The following is a 15,795-nucleotide window of genomic DNA, read 5'->3' as shown; positions in this document are numbered from 1 at the left end:
TCCAACAAATATTTCTATGGATTTCCCTGCTATGTCAGAGCAACGGCCTAAATGTTAAATGTTAGATCCAATTTTTGCCTGTCCTGCTTCTGTCTCCATAAATAGGATCACCGTGGCCTACAAAATGAATAAATTACAACTAAAAACCTATAAATTTAGCACTACCAAAATGGGTTTAGGCTGTGATTAGTGTTGAATTTCAAGTGTTTTTCAAAGAAATAGTAAATAGGTAATACACCAGCTTTTCACTTTTTAAGTAAACTCAAAAATTAAAAATTCTAATTTTAACTTTTCAAAACTGATAAATTATAAATTCACTCTTCATTTATATTAACTATAAAATATAAATATAATTTATATATTCAAATTAAACTTTACAAATAACTTATATTAAATTTAAATAAAGATTTAAAATTTATATTTCATATACTGCAATATTGACAATTAGTTATCATAAATTATGTCACTCAACTAAACTTGTGTTCCTGTTTTGGTCACCTACGGTTAAATTGATAATAGGAAGCCTTTTTTTAACCAGTTTATCAATTTGATACTGATTCTAAATAATTCAATAAATTTAACCATTCACGTTTACAAATTTTATCAATAAATTTGATTAGAAAGTATTGATGACTAAATTTATTATTATACCAGTTGAAAAAAAGGCTTCACATTATTAATTTAACGGAGGGTGACCAAAACAGGAATGGATTCAAATGTTAATGCCCAAATTAAAAAAAAATTAAAATTGGGTAACTAAAGCAGGAACACTAACATAATTAAGCGACCATTTGTATAGTTTACCAACAATAATAACTTGACATGGCATTAATAATAACAAGTGAAAATAATCATATTTACCTTTTAGTCAATTATAATTTTTATTCTAATTAATTATAATTTAAATTTATATATTTTATATATTAACGATTAAAGTTTATATATAATCCATATGTTACTTATATTATAATATTAATAACTTAATAATTTATTTTAATATTTTTATAATTTAAATTTTATATATCTCATATATTATAATATTAACTAATATAAATAATAATTAAATACATATTTTTTATGTTACAATGTATCTAAAATAAACATTTTATCATCTCAAAATCATTTATTACAGTAATTTAATAAAAACTGTTAAATTTTATTTTTAAAGTAAAACTGTCAAATTTTAAAAGCATTTCTTTACGACATTTTTCAACCGGATGAATAACGGTAACAATGAAATCTGGGAAAGGAAGGAAAGAAAGAATAATGAATCATTTTTTTTAAAAAAGAAAAAAGAAAAATGCCCTTTGATTCCACAATAAGAGCTGGTTTAATAATTTTTTTAAAAAGTATTACGGAAAAATATTTTTAAAAAATAATTTAAAAAAATTTAATTTAAAATTTAAATATTTAGTATTACTGTCTTTTTTTTGAAAAGTGCTTTTGGAGCTAAAGGAATTTTTTTTTAAACGCTATTACACAAGTCCTAATAACAAAACATAAACGTTAGTCGGATTCAGACAAAAAGATCACCAGGGTAACCAACTTTCAAATATATAGTATCATTAGAAGATTTTTGTGATTATGGCTTACCGTTATCCTCACAGGATAAATAAGTGTGGATTTGCTTGGGATTCACATTTTCCAGAAAAAGCTAGATCTTAAATCCAGAAATAGGAGGAAAAAAGTATTAAGAACTATGAAACCAGGAAGAAAAGAAGGCGAAAGCACCGACTGTTTCAATACATTGAGGTGAGAAAGTTGTTCCTTTTCCAAGTCAGTCCCTTAAGCATGACAACCAGGATTATCACTCTCAGGAAATACCATCTCTGCTTCTTTATCTTCCACATTTTTTTCTTCATTTAATCATTCTCTACCCTACCATTTATATCCAATGAAAAGGAGACTCAGTGTTATTCATTTAAAAAAAAATAAAAAAGGATTTCCAGTTTCATAGAACAAGAATAGAAAGTTAATCAAGAAAGATGAGAATTATATAGGGAAATAAGTTATCTAGATAAATTTGAACTAAATAATGTTGTAGCGACGTAAAAATTTTGTTTTTGTCTCTAATTGAGGTGACTTATTGGAAATTTGAAAAATCGACTTTCGATTTTATTAAAAAAAAGGAATCGCCACTGATATTTTTTCTAGGTGTGATTAGACACTTAATAAATCATCTTTTTTGAAAAGAAAATTTATTATTGAACAAAAATGAAGGTTAAGTTTGGGTCTACGTGAAAATCCAGAGAAAAATAGGGTTCGGGAGCCGGTTACGTGCGAGGAAGGTATTAGCACCCTCGCGGCGTCCAAAATTGGTATCTTTATTAAACAAGTGTTGTCTTGATTTTCAAAAATACGAATTCAATTTGACATCTAATCGTGATTCGATCAAAAAATGAGAATTTCTAGTTTTAAGTTTAGAAGGGTGTTCCGTTTTTAACACAAGCTGACGAATTTCACCCAACATAGCGCTGAAATCGATGACTTAATGTTAAATCGGTTCAATGCTTTATTTATTGAAATTAATAAAAAATGAATAAAAATCTTTAAAGTAGTGAACAGCAAAATGATATAAATGGGCGGGAAACAAAAAATCAAAGAGTTAGAAATACATCGAAACAAAATAAATATGATAATAATTTTAAAAACAATAACAATGTATGCGATATTAAATATGATAACAATAGCGTTAAACGCGAAATAGAGACGAACGATATACAAACACATAACAACGAGTGAAGTGGCGTAAGCGTAATATTAAAAATACTAATAATGTTACCTACATACCTACGTATATATATTTAAAATATGAACATAATAATAGTATTACAAAGTATATACGTAGTATGAAAACATATTCATAGTATAATGTTAAAAATACATACATAATATATAGTTATATAAAAAATATAATATGTAAGAAGAAAATAATATAGTATTCAAATATATACATGATATATAAAATACAATATTAAAAGGTATATATATACGTAATATATAAAAACGTATATATAATATAATATTAGAATATTTACATAATATATACATACATAATAATAATGTTGAAAACACATACTAATATTAATTACAATACTAATATTACATAAAGATATACACCTATATGATAAAGTATATAAATAATATGATATTTTAAAATATATATATACGTAATATATAAAAATATAATATTAAAAAATAATATACATAATATAAGAGTATTAAAATAATAAATAAAAATAATAAAGAAATGAGTAAAATAATATACATAATAATATAGTAAGAAAATAATATATTTATAATAAGTACTTAAAACATCTATATGTATATACATATAATAATGATAAAAAAATAATAGTGAAAATAATAAATATAATAATAGAAACGATAATACTATATAAAATTATATATATACATACATAATAAAATATATATACTAATATTAATAATAAATATAATATTATAATACTAATAATAATAATATGAAATTAAAGTAACTAAAAATAATACCGTATGCATATATAATGAAAATATACATTAATATATAAAAAATAATAATATTGATAATATTAATAATATTAGAAATAATAATATTTAATAAAGAAACAAAAATAAATAAGAAAGGACTAAAATTGAACTAATAACAAAGTTTTGGGGCAAATTTAAAAGGAAATAAAGGGGAAAGAACTAAATTGCACTCACAAACAAACAAGAGGGACTAGATCGGGCAATAAGCCATTCAGCCTGAAACGCACAGCAGCAGAGGGACCAAAATGAAACAAAAATAAAATTTCTGGGCAAAATTAAAAATATGAAAAATTGAATTTCAAAACTATAAAAAAGCGGAAGGGCTAAAAGTGCAATTAGCCCTTCCATCAAAAAAATGCGGATCCTAAGCGGATATGGGTCGGGTCGGATAGGGTCGCATCAAAACGACGTCATTTTGGGGTTAAAAGGCAGCCCCAAAACGATGTCGTTTTGAAGGGCTATTTAAATCCAATTTTTTTTAAAAAAAAATTCATTCTTCTCCTATTTTAAAAAAAAAATTCTCTTCTCCTCTCATCTTCCTCTGTAGAGACTCCCCCACGCCGGTGAAGACTCCGGCCAGTCACCACCACCGGGCACTGTATTTTTTTTTGCTTCTTTTTTCTTTTTTTTTTTAAACTTATTAATATATCTTATATATATACATAGAATACAAATAAAAATAAAATATTTATGAATATATGCGTAGGTTCGAAAGAAAAGAATAAAGAAAAAAGAAAAATCAACAACCTTTCGTGTTTGCTATTTGTTGTCTTGTTTATGTGCTTGAATCTGGTGTTTTGATATTGCGAAGATCGATTTTGTACTCTAGAAATCTACTGTTTGTATTGATGAAAGAAAAATCCGAATAGATTCAGCCCCCCTTTTACAATATTTTGTTTGGCTTTTTATAGCCATTTTACATTAATTTTTTTCAATATTTGCTGTCTTTTCTTTCTCTGATTTTGCAGGTGCAAGTGGTGGTGGAGCAGGTGGCGGTGAGTGGTGGTGGCAGAGTCGTCAGAGGCAAGTGGGAAGAGGGTGGCTAGGGTTTCAGTGTAACGCCCCAATTTTCGGGAATCCTGTGAATGTTAGCATAGGTTTAATTATGTTAGTGGGCCTCTAGAAGGCCCAAGCTTAAGATAAAACCCGGTAATTTTAGTTAATTTTTGTTCCATAAGAAAAAGGGAGTGAAATTATGAAATAGGGCCTATGTGAAAATGTTTAAAAATGCTATAGGCTAAATTGAAGTGGCCAAATAAATAGGAGTGCAAAATAGGAGGATTTGCATGACAAACCTCCCATTTTACATGAAGTGGCCAGCCATCATGTTGTTGTAGACAAAATGTACACTTGATATCCATAATTTATGGTACAAATTGATACAAATTGATAATAGGTTAGGTAAATGTTCCATGATAATGGGTTAGGTAAATGTTTCATGATAATGGGTTAGGTAAATGTTTCATGATAAGAATTTCATGTCTTTTGTATTAAAGAATTAAATGGATGAAATATGAAGTTTTATTAAAAGAAAAAGGGGTGAAAAGAACAAAGTTTTGTCCATCTTTGTTCATCATAGCTGAAAGTTAGAGAAGAGAAAGGAGAGGAGAAAGCTCTTGAGTATTCGGTCATTAGGAAGAGGAAAATTGAAGATAAGTTCTTGGTACCTTGCTTCTATTTTGAGGTTCATGAGTTCTTCTTGATTCTACCTTAACTCTTGAAGTATATTTTGATTTTTGGTTGTGTTGTGAGCATTTGGTCATGAATTAAAATGAAGGAAATGGTTGTTGTTTCATGTTCTTTTGATGAAAAATGGAAGATATGTGAAGTTGAGCCAAACAAATGAGCATGCATGTGCCTTAGATGTTAAAGGGAAAAAATCAGCTAACATGTTGTGCTTTAAAATGATGAAATGGAGATTATTCTTAAGTAAAATCATAGATATGTGATGATTGATTGGTGATATACATGTTTAAATAACATGCATGCAAGGTATGTGTGAAAGAGTAATTTGGTAATAAATCTGCTTGGGACAGTAGCAGTAACGTGAATTTGGAAAATCACCATAAATTGTGGGAGATGAATTAGAAGCTGAATAAATTATGTAATTAAAGCTTATCGAGTCTAGTTTCTAATGAAATAAACAAGAACATATTTTGAATTCTGTACAATAAGAAATTTGATTCGTAATGAAGAGTGGTCAGATTAGTCAAACAGTGAAATATGGGAAACTTTGAGAAAAATCTGGTATTGATTGGCTAAACCAAAAATTCTGAAAATTTTATGGATAGAAGATATATGAGTCTATTTTTAGGGAAAATTAACGGAACTTGATTTGGAGTTTCATAGCTCCAGTTATAAATAATTTAGTGATTGTTGCTCAGGAAGACAGCTTGCAGTGAAATTATGATTATGTGGTAAACATTGACAAAAATTTGTTAATGAGTTGCTTATTGATTTCTTATAAGCTTACTATGATCTGTAGGTGTAGTTGGCCGAATATTGTAAGGGGTTAATACGTAGTTTGTATTTGAATAGTTAGATTAACGTGTTAGTAATCCAATTGTAGGCGGTTCGTGTGTGGATCTCGTCAGCATATCGTCGCAAACAAGTGTGTAACTAACACCCTCTTTCTTAGTCTAGATCGGCAAAAGCCGAAAAGCCGAAATGCCAAAATGCCGAAAACCGATATTTTGTAGATTTGCGAGTGTGCGAATGCTCGTGAGATAAATCGATTAATGTTTTTGGTAAGCTGCAATGTTTGGACTGCAAAGTGCATGATTTCTGTGCCCTCGATATTTTTGGGCCTAATGGGCCAAAATTGGAATGATGGGCCAACGGGCCCAATTCGGTAAGAACCCGGTAGTGATTCGTAGTACGTGAAAGGTAGGAATATGCATGAAAACCCTAAAATAGATAAATTCTTGAAATACCTTTAAAAGTGAAAAATTTACGTTTTACCCCTAGGAGATAAATTACCAAATACCCCTAGGGTTAAATTGACTTAAATGCATGTTTGATTGTTGTTATTTACTGCATGCCATGTTATTATTATCGATACATGGGATGGGATATTGACGGAGGAAGTCTTGAAAGTGGCTTGTCCACGTCTTGGAGGCTTTGCCTCAATTATCGTTAACTAGCGGCAATGTCAGAATCGTGGAGTGTTAAATTTGGGTGGGTTGAGCTATCCCCACATGGAGTGTATGGTGGTGCAGGTGGAGTATAGTGGTTGGTGGGTTGAGTAGTCTCCTAAATGGGCTTGCATATGTTATTGATGTTGCATGTATTTTGAACGGGCCTATGGGCCATATCATTATTTGAATAACTGCTAAGGCCCGGTTATTGTAATCGAAAAGGGCTCGGTCCAATACCACTATTACCGAATGGGCTTAGGCCCAATAGGCTTGAGCTGACTTGGGCTTTGAATGGGTTTTCCTTACACACAGAGTTTCCCCAAACTCACCCCTTTTATTTTCATCCACGTAAGAAATCCCCAACCATAGTGGGCTTGGAGTCGTGAGGGAATTGGAGTGGCCACCCGCTCGAAAGTTTGATTTTCTTCCGTGAACAGGACATCCTTTTATTTACGTTTGAAGTTTTGGGCTTTTAAATGTAATAAGGCCGCTTAATTATTTTTTATGGTTTTAATATGTATTACTAAGATAGGTAATACTTATTTTAACTGTTAAAATTGGATAGCTTTAGGGCGCGTTTTCAAAAACAACAATTGATTTCAAAATAACACGACAACAAGCAAAGCTTCCGCAATGTAAGTATTTTCCAAAATTAATCACTTTTCCTAAAAATGACCTAATCAAATCGGTTTCCTAGAAATATCCATGACGTTAAGGTGTGGCAATGGCAGTATGCATGTCTAGGATTGGATCCGAAGGGAGCTTGGTACTTAAGCAGTCCGATGGACTCACCACCTCTTTTCCGGTTTCCTACCTGGTGCACAGCTTTCTTTCACTTTAACCTATAATGGAATTATCTTTTAAAACACTAAGTAAGTTTTTTCTGGATCAATAATGTTTTGAACACTTCAATGTGGCATGTCGGATCCGGTCATAACGTCTGGGTCGGGTTTGGGGTGCTACATTTAGTGGTATCAGAGCCTAGATTGCAACAACTCGGCTGTGGAATGAGTTTACAAAAACAAAGATTTTCGAAAACGAAAATTTTATAAAGAATGCGAAAAACTCGATTTTCAAAATTTAGATCTTTAGAAGGTGGCATTAGAATCTCCTACCAAGTCTCGTAAGTATTACTCGAACTCTTCGAATATTTTTCGACTTATCTGCATCTTGAAATCTGCTAGGATACTCTAGATAGGATGATCTGAAACCATAGGAAAATCGATAAGAGATCAAAGCGTAGCTAGACTTCGATTCTGCGAAAACAAACTCGAACTCTTGTCGATTCATAAAACATCTGTAATAAACACTGGAATATTAATTGATGCATAAAAATTCGTAATCCAGATAATACGATATGAGTACAAGAGGCCGTGGACGAAGCCGAGGAATTGCTCGAGCGAGATCTTCGTCTTCGAGACATATGCCGGCGGTGGATGCACCGGTACCACTGGCAATAGAGGTAGAGTCTCATGACCGCGGTGCCGAGGATGATGCCCTGTCACAGGCAATGCTTCGTGTTCTGGAAAGGGTTGCCGGAGTAAGTTCGGGCAACGAAATTCAGGGATCTATTTCTGAATGACTTCGGGACTAACGGAATGGAGAACTTTAAGGACGTGTCTGGTATAGCCCAGAATGTGGCGAAATATTGGTTGGAGGCCACAGAACAGATTATGGATGACTTGGACTGCTCTGAGGAGATTGTAAGTAGGGTATCTGTACTAAGTCATTTGGGTCACTCGGTTAAGGTAGACAAACTGTATAGGGATGTACCCTTAGAAACTCAAGGCAAGGTTTTTCTTGGAGATCTGATGGAGTTACCGTTCGGAGAGTTTGACCTCATTCTGGGAATGGATTGGCTTGTTAAGCATAAGGCGACTCTGGATTGTGTTGCTAAACGAATAGTGTTAAGAACCACAAAGGATGAGGAGGTTATGGTGATAGGTGAGCGAAGGGATTATTTGTCCAATGTGGTGTCGACATTAAGGGCCGAAAAGTGGATTCGAAAAGGTTGTGAGGTCTATTTGGCATTTGTAAGTCAGTCAGAAGAGGAGGGACTGACAGTGGATAAGGTGAGGACCGTAAAGGAGTTCCAAGATATTTTTTCGGATGAGCTTCCAAGATTGCCTCCGAACCGAGAAGTTGAGTTTGGAATAGATTTGTTGCATGGAACGGCGCCTGTGTCCATCGCACCGTATAAGATGGCACCGAAGGGGTTAGTGGAGTTAAAGGCTCAAATTCAAGAGTTGTTGGATAGGGGCTTCATTAGGCCAAGCGTGTCTCCATGGGGAGCACCAGTGCTATTCGTGAAAAAGAAGGATGGTACGATGCGGATGTGTATTGATTATCGCCAGTTGAACAAACTGACGATTAAGAATAAGTATCCACTGCCAAGGATTGACAATCTATTCGACCAGCTTGGAGGAGCTTCTGTATTTTCCAAGATCGACCTTCGATCTGGATATCATCAGTTAAGGGTCAATGAGGCAAATATCCAAAAGACGACATTCAGGACTCGGTATGGTCATTACGAGTTTCTGGTTATGCCATTTGGACTAACGAACGCTCCTGCAGCGTTTATGGATCTGATGAATAGTGTGTTCCAATCATTTTTGGATCAATTCGTAGTCGTCTTTATTGACGATATCCTGGTATATTCTGAAACTGAAACGAAACATGATGAGCATCTCCGTATAGTGCTATAAGTATTAAGGGAGAAGGAACTCTTTGCGAAGTTCAGCAAGTGTGAATTTTGGTTGAGGGAGGTAACCTTCTTAGGACATGTGGTCTCTGCTGAAGAGATTAAGGTGGACCCTCGAAAAATTGAAGTGATTTTGGAGTGGACGCCGCCTAGGTCAGTGTCAGAAATACGGAGTTTCCTAGGACTGGCAAGATACTACAGAAGGTTTGTGGAAAGTTTTTCTGTGATGGCAGCACATTTGACAAAACTCATAAAGAAAGGAGTACCGTTTGTATAGACTAAGAAGCAGCAGAAAGCTTTTGAGAAGTTGAAGAAAGTTCTGATTGAAGCACTTGTGTTAATTCAAATGAGTCCAGGAATGATTTTATCGTATGCAGTGAAGCATCACACGTGGGTTTGGGTTGCGTGTTAATGCAAGAGGGTAAGGTGGTTGCATATGCATCACGATAGTTTAAGCCTCATGAGGGAAACTATTTGACTCATGATTTAGAGTTGGCAGCAGTGATATTTGCACTTAAGATTTGGAGACATTACTTGTACGGAGAAAGGTGAATTATATACACCGACCATAAGAGTCTTAAGTATTTGTTGACTCGTAAGAGTGAACCTTAGGCAAAGGAGATGGATTGAGTTGCTTAAGGATTATGACTGCTCGATCGAGTATCACCCAAGCAAGGCTAATGTGGTAGTCGATGCTCTAAGTCGTAGAGTCAGATGTCGATCCGAGAGCAATGTTTGCTCGTCTGAGTCTCAGATGATGATGGAAGTCTGTTGGTGAGTTGCAAGTGAGGCCAACCTAGGTGGATCAGATTAAGGAAAAACAGTTGAACGATGAGTCTTTGGTCGCTCGTTTTCAACAAGTTAAGGAAGGAAACTTCGAGTTTGGGAGCGGAAGAGACGATGCAACAACAATACCTCATCTGTTTGGATTAGGTAAATTTCGAGGACGAAAATTCTTTAAGGAGGGTAGAGTTGTAACGCCCCAATTTTCGGGAATCCGTGAATGTTGGCATAGGTTTAATTATGTTAGTGGGCCTCTAGAAGGCCCAAGCTTAAGATAGAACCCGTAATTTTAGTTAATTTTTGTTCCATAAGAAAAGGGAGTGAAATTATGAAATAGGACCTATGTGAAAATGTTTGAAAATGCTATAGGCTAAATTGAAGTAGCCAAATAAATAGGAGTGCAAAATAGGAGGATTTGCATGACAAACCTCCCATTTTACATGAAGTGGCCAGCCATCATGTTGTTGTAGACAAAATGTACACTTGATATCCATAATTTATGGTACAAATTGATACAAATTGATAATAGGTTAGGTAAATGTTCCATGATAATAGGTTAGGTAAATGTTCCATGATAATGGGTTAGGTAAATGTTTCATGATAATGGGTTAGGTAAATGTTTCATGATAAGAATTTCATGTCTTTTGTATTAAAGAATTAAATGGATGAAATATGAAGTTTTATTAAAAGAAAAGGGTGAAAAGAACAAAGTTTTGTCCATCTTTGTTCATCATAGCTGAAAGTTAGAGAAGAGAAAGGAGAGGAGAAAGCTCTTGAGTATTCGGTCATTAGGAGGAGGAAAATTGAAGGTAAGTTCTTGGTACCTTGCTTCTATTTTGAGGTTCATGAGTTCTTCTTGATTCTACCTTAACTCTTGAAGTATATTTTGATTTTTGGTTGTGATGTGAGCATTTGGTCATGAATTAAAATGAAGGAAATGATTGTTGTTTCATGTTCTTTTGATGAAAAATGAAAGATATGTGAAGTTAAGCCAAACAAATGAGCATGCATGTGCCTTAGATGTTAAAGGGAAAAAATCAGCTAACATGTTGTGCTTTAAAATGATGAAATAGAGATTATTCTTAAGTAAAATCACAGATATGTGATGATTGATTGGTGATATACATGTTTAAATAACATGCATGCAAGGTATGTGTGAAAGAGTGATTTGGTAATAAATCGCTTGGGACAAGAAAGCGATAACGTGACTTTGGAAAATCACCATAAATTGTGGGAGATGAATTAGAAGCTGAATAAATGATGTAATTAAATCTTATTGAGTCTAGTTTCTAATGAATTAAACAATAACATATTTTGAATTCTGTACAATGAGAAATTTGATTCGTAATGAAGAGTGGTCAGATTAGTCAAACAGTGAAACATGGGAAACTTTGAGAAAAATCTAGTATTGATTGGCTAAACCAAAAATTATGAAAATTTTATGGATAGAAGATATATGAGTCTATTTTTAGGGAAAATTAATGGAACTTGATTTGGAGTTTCGTAGCTCCAGTTATAAATAATTTAATGACTGCTGCTCAGGAAGACAGCTTGCAGTAAAATTATGATTATGTGGTAAACATTGACAAAAATTTGTTAATGAGTTGCTTATTGATTTCTTATAAGCTTACTATGATCTGTAGGTGTGGTTGGCCGAATATTGTAAGGGGTTAATACGTAGTTTGTATTTGAATAGTTAGATTAACGTGTTAGTAATCCAATTGTAGGCGGTTCGTGTGTGGATCTCGTTAGCATATCGTCGCAAACAGGTGTGTAACTAACACCCTCTTTCTTAGTCTAGATTGGCAAAAGCCGAAAAGCCGAAATGCCGAAAACTGATATTTTGTAGATTTGCGAGTGTGCGAATGCTCGTGAGGTAAATCGATTAATGTTTTGGTAAGCTGCAATGTTTGACCGCAAAGTGCATGATTTACGTGCCTCGATATTTTTGGGCCTAATGGGCCAAAATTGGAATGATGGGCCAACGGACCCAATTCGGTAAGAACCCTCGGTAGTGATTCTGTAGTACGTGAAATGTAGGAATATGCATGAAAAACCCTAAAATAGATAAATTACTGAAATACCTTTAAAAGTAAAAAATTTACAATTTTACCCTTAGAAGATAAATTACCGAAATACCCCTAGGGTTAAATCGACTTAAATGCATGTTTGACTGTTGTTATTTACTGCATGCCATGTTATTATTATCGATGCATGGGATGGGATATTGACGGAGGAAGTCTTGAAAGTGGCTTGTCCATATCTTGGAGGCTTTGCCTCAATTCATCGTTAATCGAGCGATAATCTCGCAAGCTGTGGAGTGTTAAATTTGGGTGGGTTGAGCTATCCTCACATGGAGTGTATGGTTGGTACGGTGGAGTATAGTGGTTGGTGGGTTGAGTAGTCTCCCAAATGGGCTTGCATATGTTATTGATGTTGCATGTATTTTGAAATGGGCCTATGGGCTATACTGTTATCTGAATAACGGGCTAAGGCCCAGTTTATTGTAATTTGAAAAGGGCTCTGGTCCAGTACCACTATTACCTGAATTGGCTTAGGCCCAATAGGCTTAAGCTGACTTGGGCTTTGAATGGGTTTTCCTTACACACAGAGTTTTCCCAAACTCACCCCTTTTATTTTCATCCACGCAGGAAATCCCCAACCATAGTGGGCTTGGAGCTGTGAGGGAATTCGGAGTGGCCACCCGTTCTGAAAGTTTGATTTTCTTCTGGTGAACTAGACATCCTTTTATTTACGTTTGAAGTTTTTGAGCTTTTAAATGTAATAAGGCCGCTTAATTATTTTTTATGGTTTTAATATGTATTACTAAGATAGGTAATACTTATTTTAACTGTTGAAATTGGATAGCTTTAGGCGTTTTCAAAAACAACAATTGATTTCAAAATAACACGACAACAAGTAAAGCTTCCGCAATGTAAGTATTTTCCAAAATTAATCACTTTTCCTAAAAATGACCTAATCAAATCGGTTTCTAGAAATATCCATGACGTTAAGGTGTGGCAATGGCGTATGCATGTCTAGGATTGGATCCGAAGGGAGCTTGGTACTTAAGCAGTCCGATGGACTCACCACCTCTTTTCCGGTTTCCTACCTGGTGCACAGCCTCCTTTCACTTTAACCTATAATGGAATTATCTTTTAAAACACTAAGTAAGTTTTTTCTGGATCAACAATATAAAATGTTTTGAATGCTTCAATGTGGCATGTCGGATCCGGTCATACCGTCTAGGCCGGGTTCGGGGTGCTACATTCAACTTTTTCTGAAACCCTAAGTCTAGAGTTGGGTCAGAAATTGGGCTTCTTAGGTTTGGGCTAGGGTTTAATTTTGGATTTGGGTAGTTGGGTTTAGGTTATTTATTTAGGCTTCTGTTGTGTTTTGATGTAAATGGGTTTAAGTGGGTGTGATGGGTTAAGGGTTTTGGATTAGTTTGATTCAATTTGGGTTTGGGGTTTGGTGGATCAAAATTGGCCTGTAACAAATGTTTTGATGTTGATCATTGATTTAATTATGATCAAGAGCTAAAAAATGAATTACTTATTTTCTAAATTTAGCACTAATGTAAATTATGATTTTTTTTTTTTAAATTTTGAGGTTGAGAATTGGATATACTCGAATATCCACCGAATAATAGGCAAGTATAGAGCGTTTTGCCTACACTAATATATACAAGTACGAATATCTCACTCTTACTGTGTCACATCCAGATGAGTTAAATAACCATTTGAAGCTGTCTATAATCCTACACCATAAAACTCTAATCCATTCTACACCATATGCACGTAGCTCTTAACTATGCTTCTTTGCGGGCAAAACAGACTTCGCTTTCTTTTATCAGTTTTTGTGGTTTTTAGTTTACATGATAACATGAGTTCTCCATCACTTGATTTGAGGTGTCACCCCTATATAATTAAGAATGCAGTGAACAGACTCAACATAAAACAATCAATTAGCCAAAATAATAGTAAAAAGAAGTAATTAACTGGACAATGAAAGCTAGTGGTTCAAAAATCCATCCACGTGGAGTTTTCTTTTTTCTTTTTTGGGAATGATTAATTCGCTGGTGTCTTATATATCTACAGGCTTTCTCTTGGGATTTATTTGCAAAACAACAAGGTGAAGAGAGAAGAGGCGAAAAGCTTGGTAAGGGAGAAAGGGAGATTTTAATATTTGTAAATGTCTTCAACAGTGGTATCTTCAGTTTATGTAGTTTGCAGTGATGCAGCTGGGATTGCAGGTAGTATGTTTTTCTTTTTACCCGTATCTCAAACTCCTTTTTCAACTCTCATATCAGAACAAAACTCTAAATCAGTTGATTTCAATGAGTTCTTTTCTTTTTTCAGGTAACATCTTTGCTTTTGTGCTGTTCTTGTCACCTATGTAAGTTATTTCAAACTTCTATTGGACTGAAACAAAGATCATATGAAAAAAAGCTGAACTGCAGGGCTTATTTACACCAACTTTCTTGCTGTGTCTTTCCCAGACCAACATTTAGGAGAATTATCAGAAATGAATCGACCGAAATGTTCTCAGGCATGCCCTACATATATGCTCTCTTGAACTGCTTGATATGTCTCTGGTATGGCATGCCCATTGTATCTCCTGGTATTATCCTCATGGCAACGGTCAATTCCATTGGAGCAATTTTCCAATTGATATATATAAGCGTTTTTGTTGTATATGCTGAAAAGCCAATGAAGGTATTTGAGAGCTTTTAACAAATTGCTATGGAGCGATGATGATCCAACAAGAAATACCTTTCTGTATGACTTTTTAACACTAATGTTGCAGTTGGAGATGTTGGGGCTCTTGATATCGGTTTTTGCAACATTTGCTTCCATAGTTTTCGCGAGTATGCGATTTTTGGACTCTCCGTCGCGACAACTTTTCGTCGGTTACTTAAGTGTTGCATCTCTGATTTCCATGTTTGCTTCTCCTCTGATTATAATCTTAATTTCCTCATAAGTTTCATAATAGATAGTTTTTCGACCTTCGGATCGCGAAATTCCTTCTCATTTGTGTTCTTTTATGCACATTTCTGTGGCAGAAACTGGTGATCAAAACCAGAAGCGTTGAGTACAGGCCGTTTCACTCTCTCTTGCAACGTTCTTGATGAGTCTAGCTTTCTTTGTGTATGGAATGTTCAAGCATGATGCTTTCATCTATGTAATCTCTTCCCCTTTTTTCCGTTCTAAATTTTGTTGCAGTGCAAACTGATTCAATGAATCACCTCAATTTTGGCTTCCAGCAATAACTAGCAGAGTATTGTTCTTCCTTGGATACAGGTTCCAAATGGAATTGGAACAGGTTTGGAGACTCTCCAATTGGCCTTGTATGCTTATTTTAACGATGCTTCCCAGGAGGAGTTGAAGCATCCCCTCATAGATCCCTGAAACGGGGCTCAACTTGTGCATATAATGTTATATATATATTATTCGCCACTCGGTTGCTTTCCCAGATAGTTTGGCTTGGAAAGTTTTTTACTTTCCCTGTTCTTTTATCCTTTTTTTTCATATCGGATAGGGGAAGGGCGATACATGACTCGAACTTTAGTCTATAAGAACAATAACATTGTCACTTCAATTATGACTTTATTGATTATTTTCCGGTTAGAAGATCATAAAAATG

The 15,795-nt window shown here is 34.2% G+C and overlaps 1 long non-coding RNA gene and 1 pseudogene across 1 annotated transcript; both read left to right on the top strand.

The window, feature by feature from the left end:
* Positions 1 to 10,816: 10,816 nt before the first annotated feature.
* LOC128292733 (uncharacterized) lies at positions 10,817 to 13,099 on the top strand. Its single transcript, XR_008282654.1, has 3 exons — positions 10,817 to 10,958; positions 11,877 to 11,918; positions 12,801 to 13,099. It is a non-coding gene; the product is annotated as an uncharacterized LOC128292733 (long non-coding RNA).
* Positions 13,100 to 14,343: 1,244 nt separating this feature from the next.
* LOC108451253 (bidirectional sugar transporter SWEET2a-like) lies at positions 14,344 to 15,560 on the top strand (annotated as a pseudogene).
* The last annotated feature ends 235 nt before the right edge of the window (positions 15,561 to 15,795 follow it).

Source organism: Gossypium arboreum, chromosome 5 (assembly GCF_025698485.1).
Source record: "Gossypium arboreum isolate Shixiya-1 chromosome 5, ASM2569848v2, whole genome shotgun sequence".
Lineage (NCBI taxonomy): Eukaryota > Viridiplantae > Streptophyta > Magnoliopsida > Malvales > Malvaceae > Gossypium > Gossypium arboreum.
The sequence above is the reverse complement of the archived record's forward strand: the minus strand, read 5'-3'. Positions and strand labels throughout refer to the sequence as shown.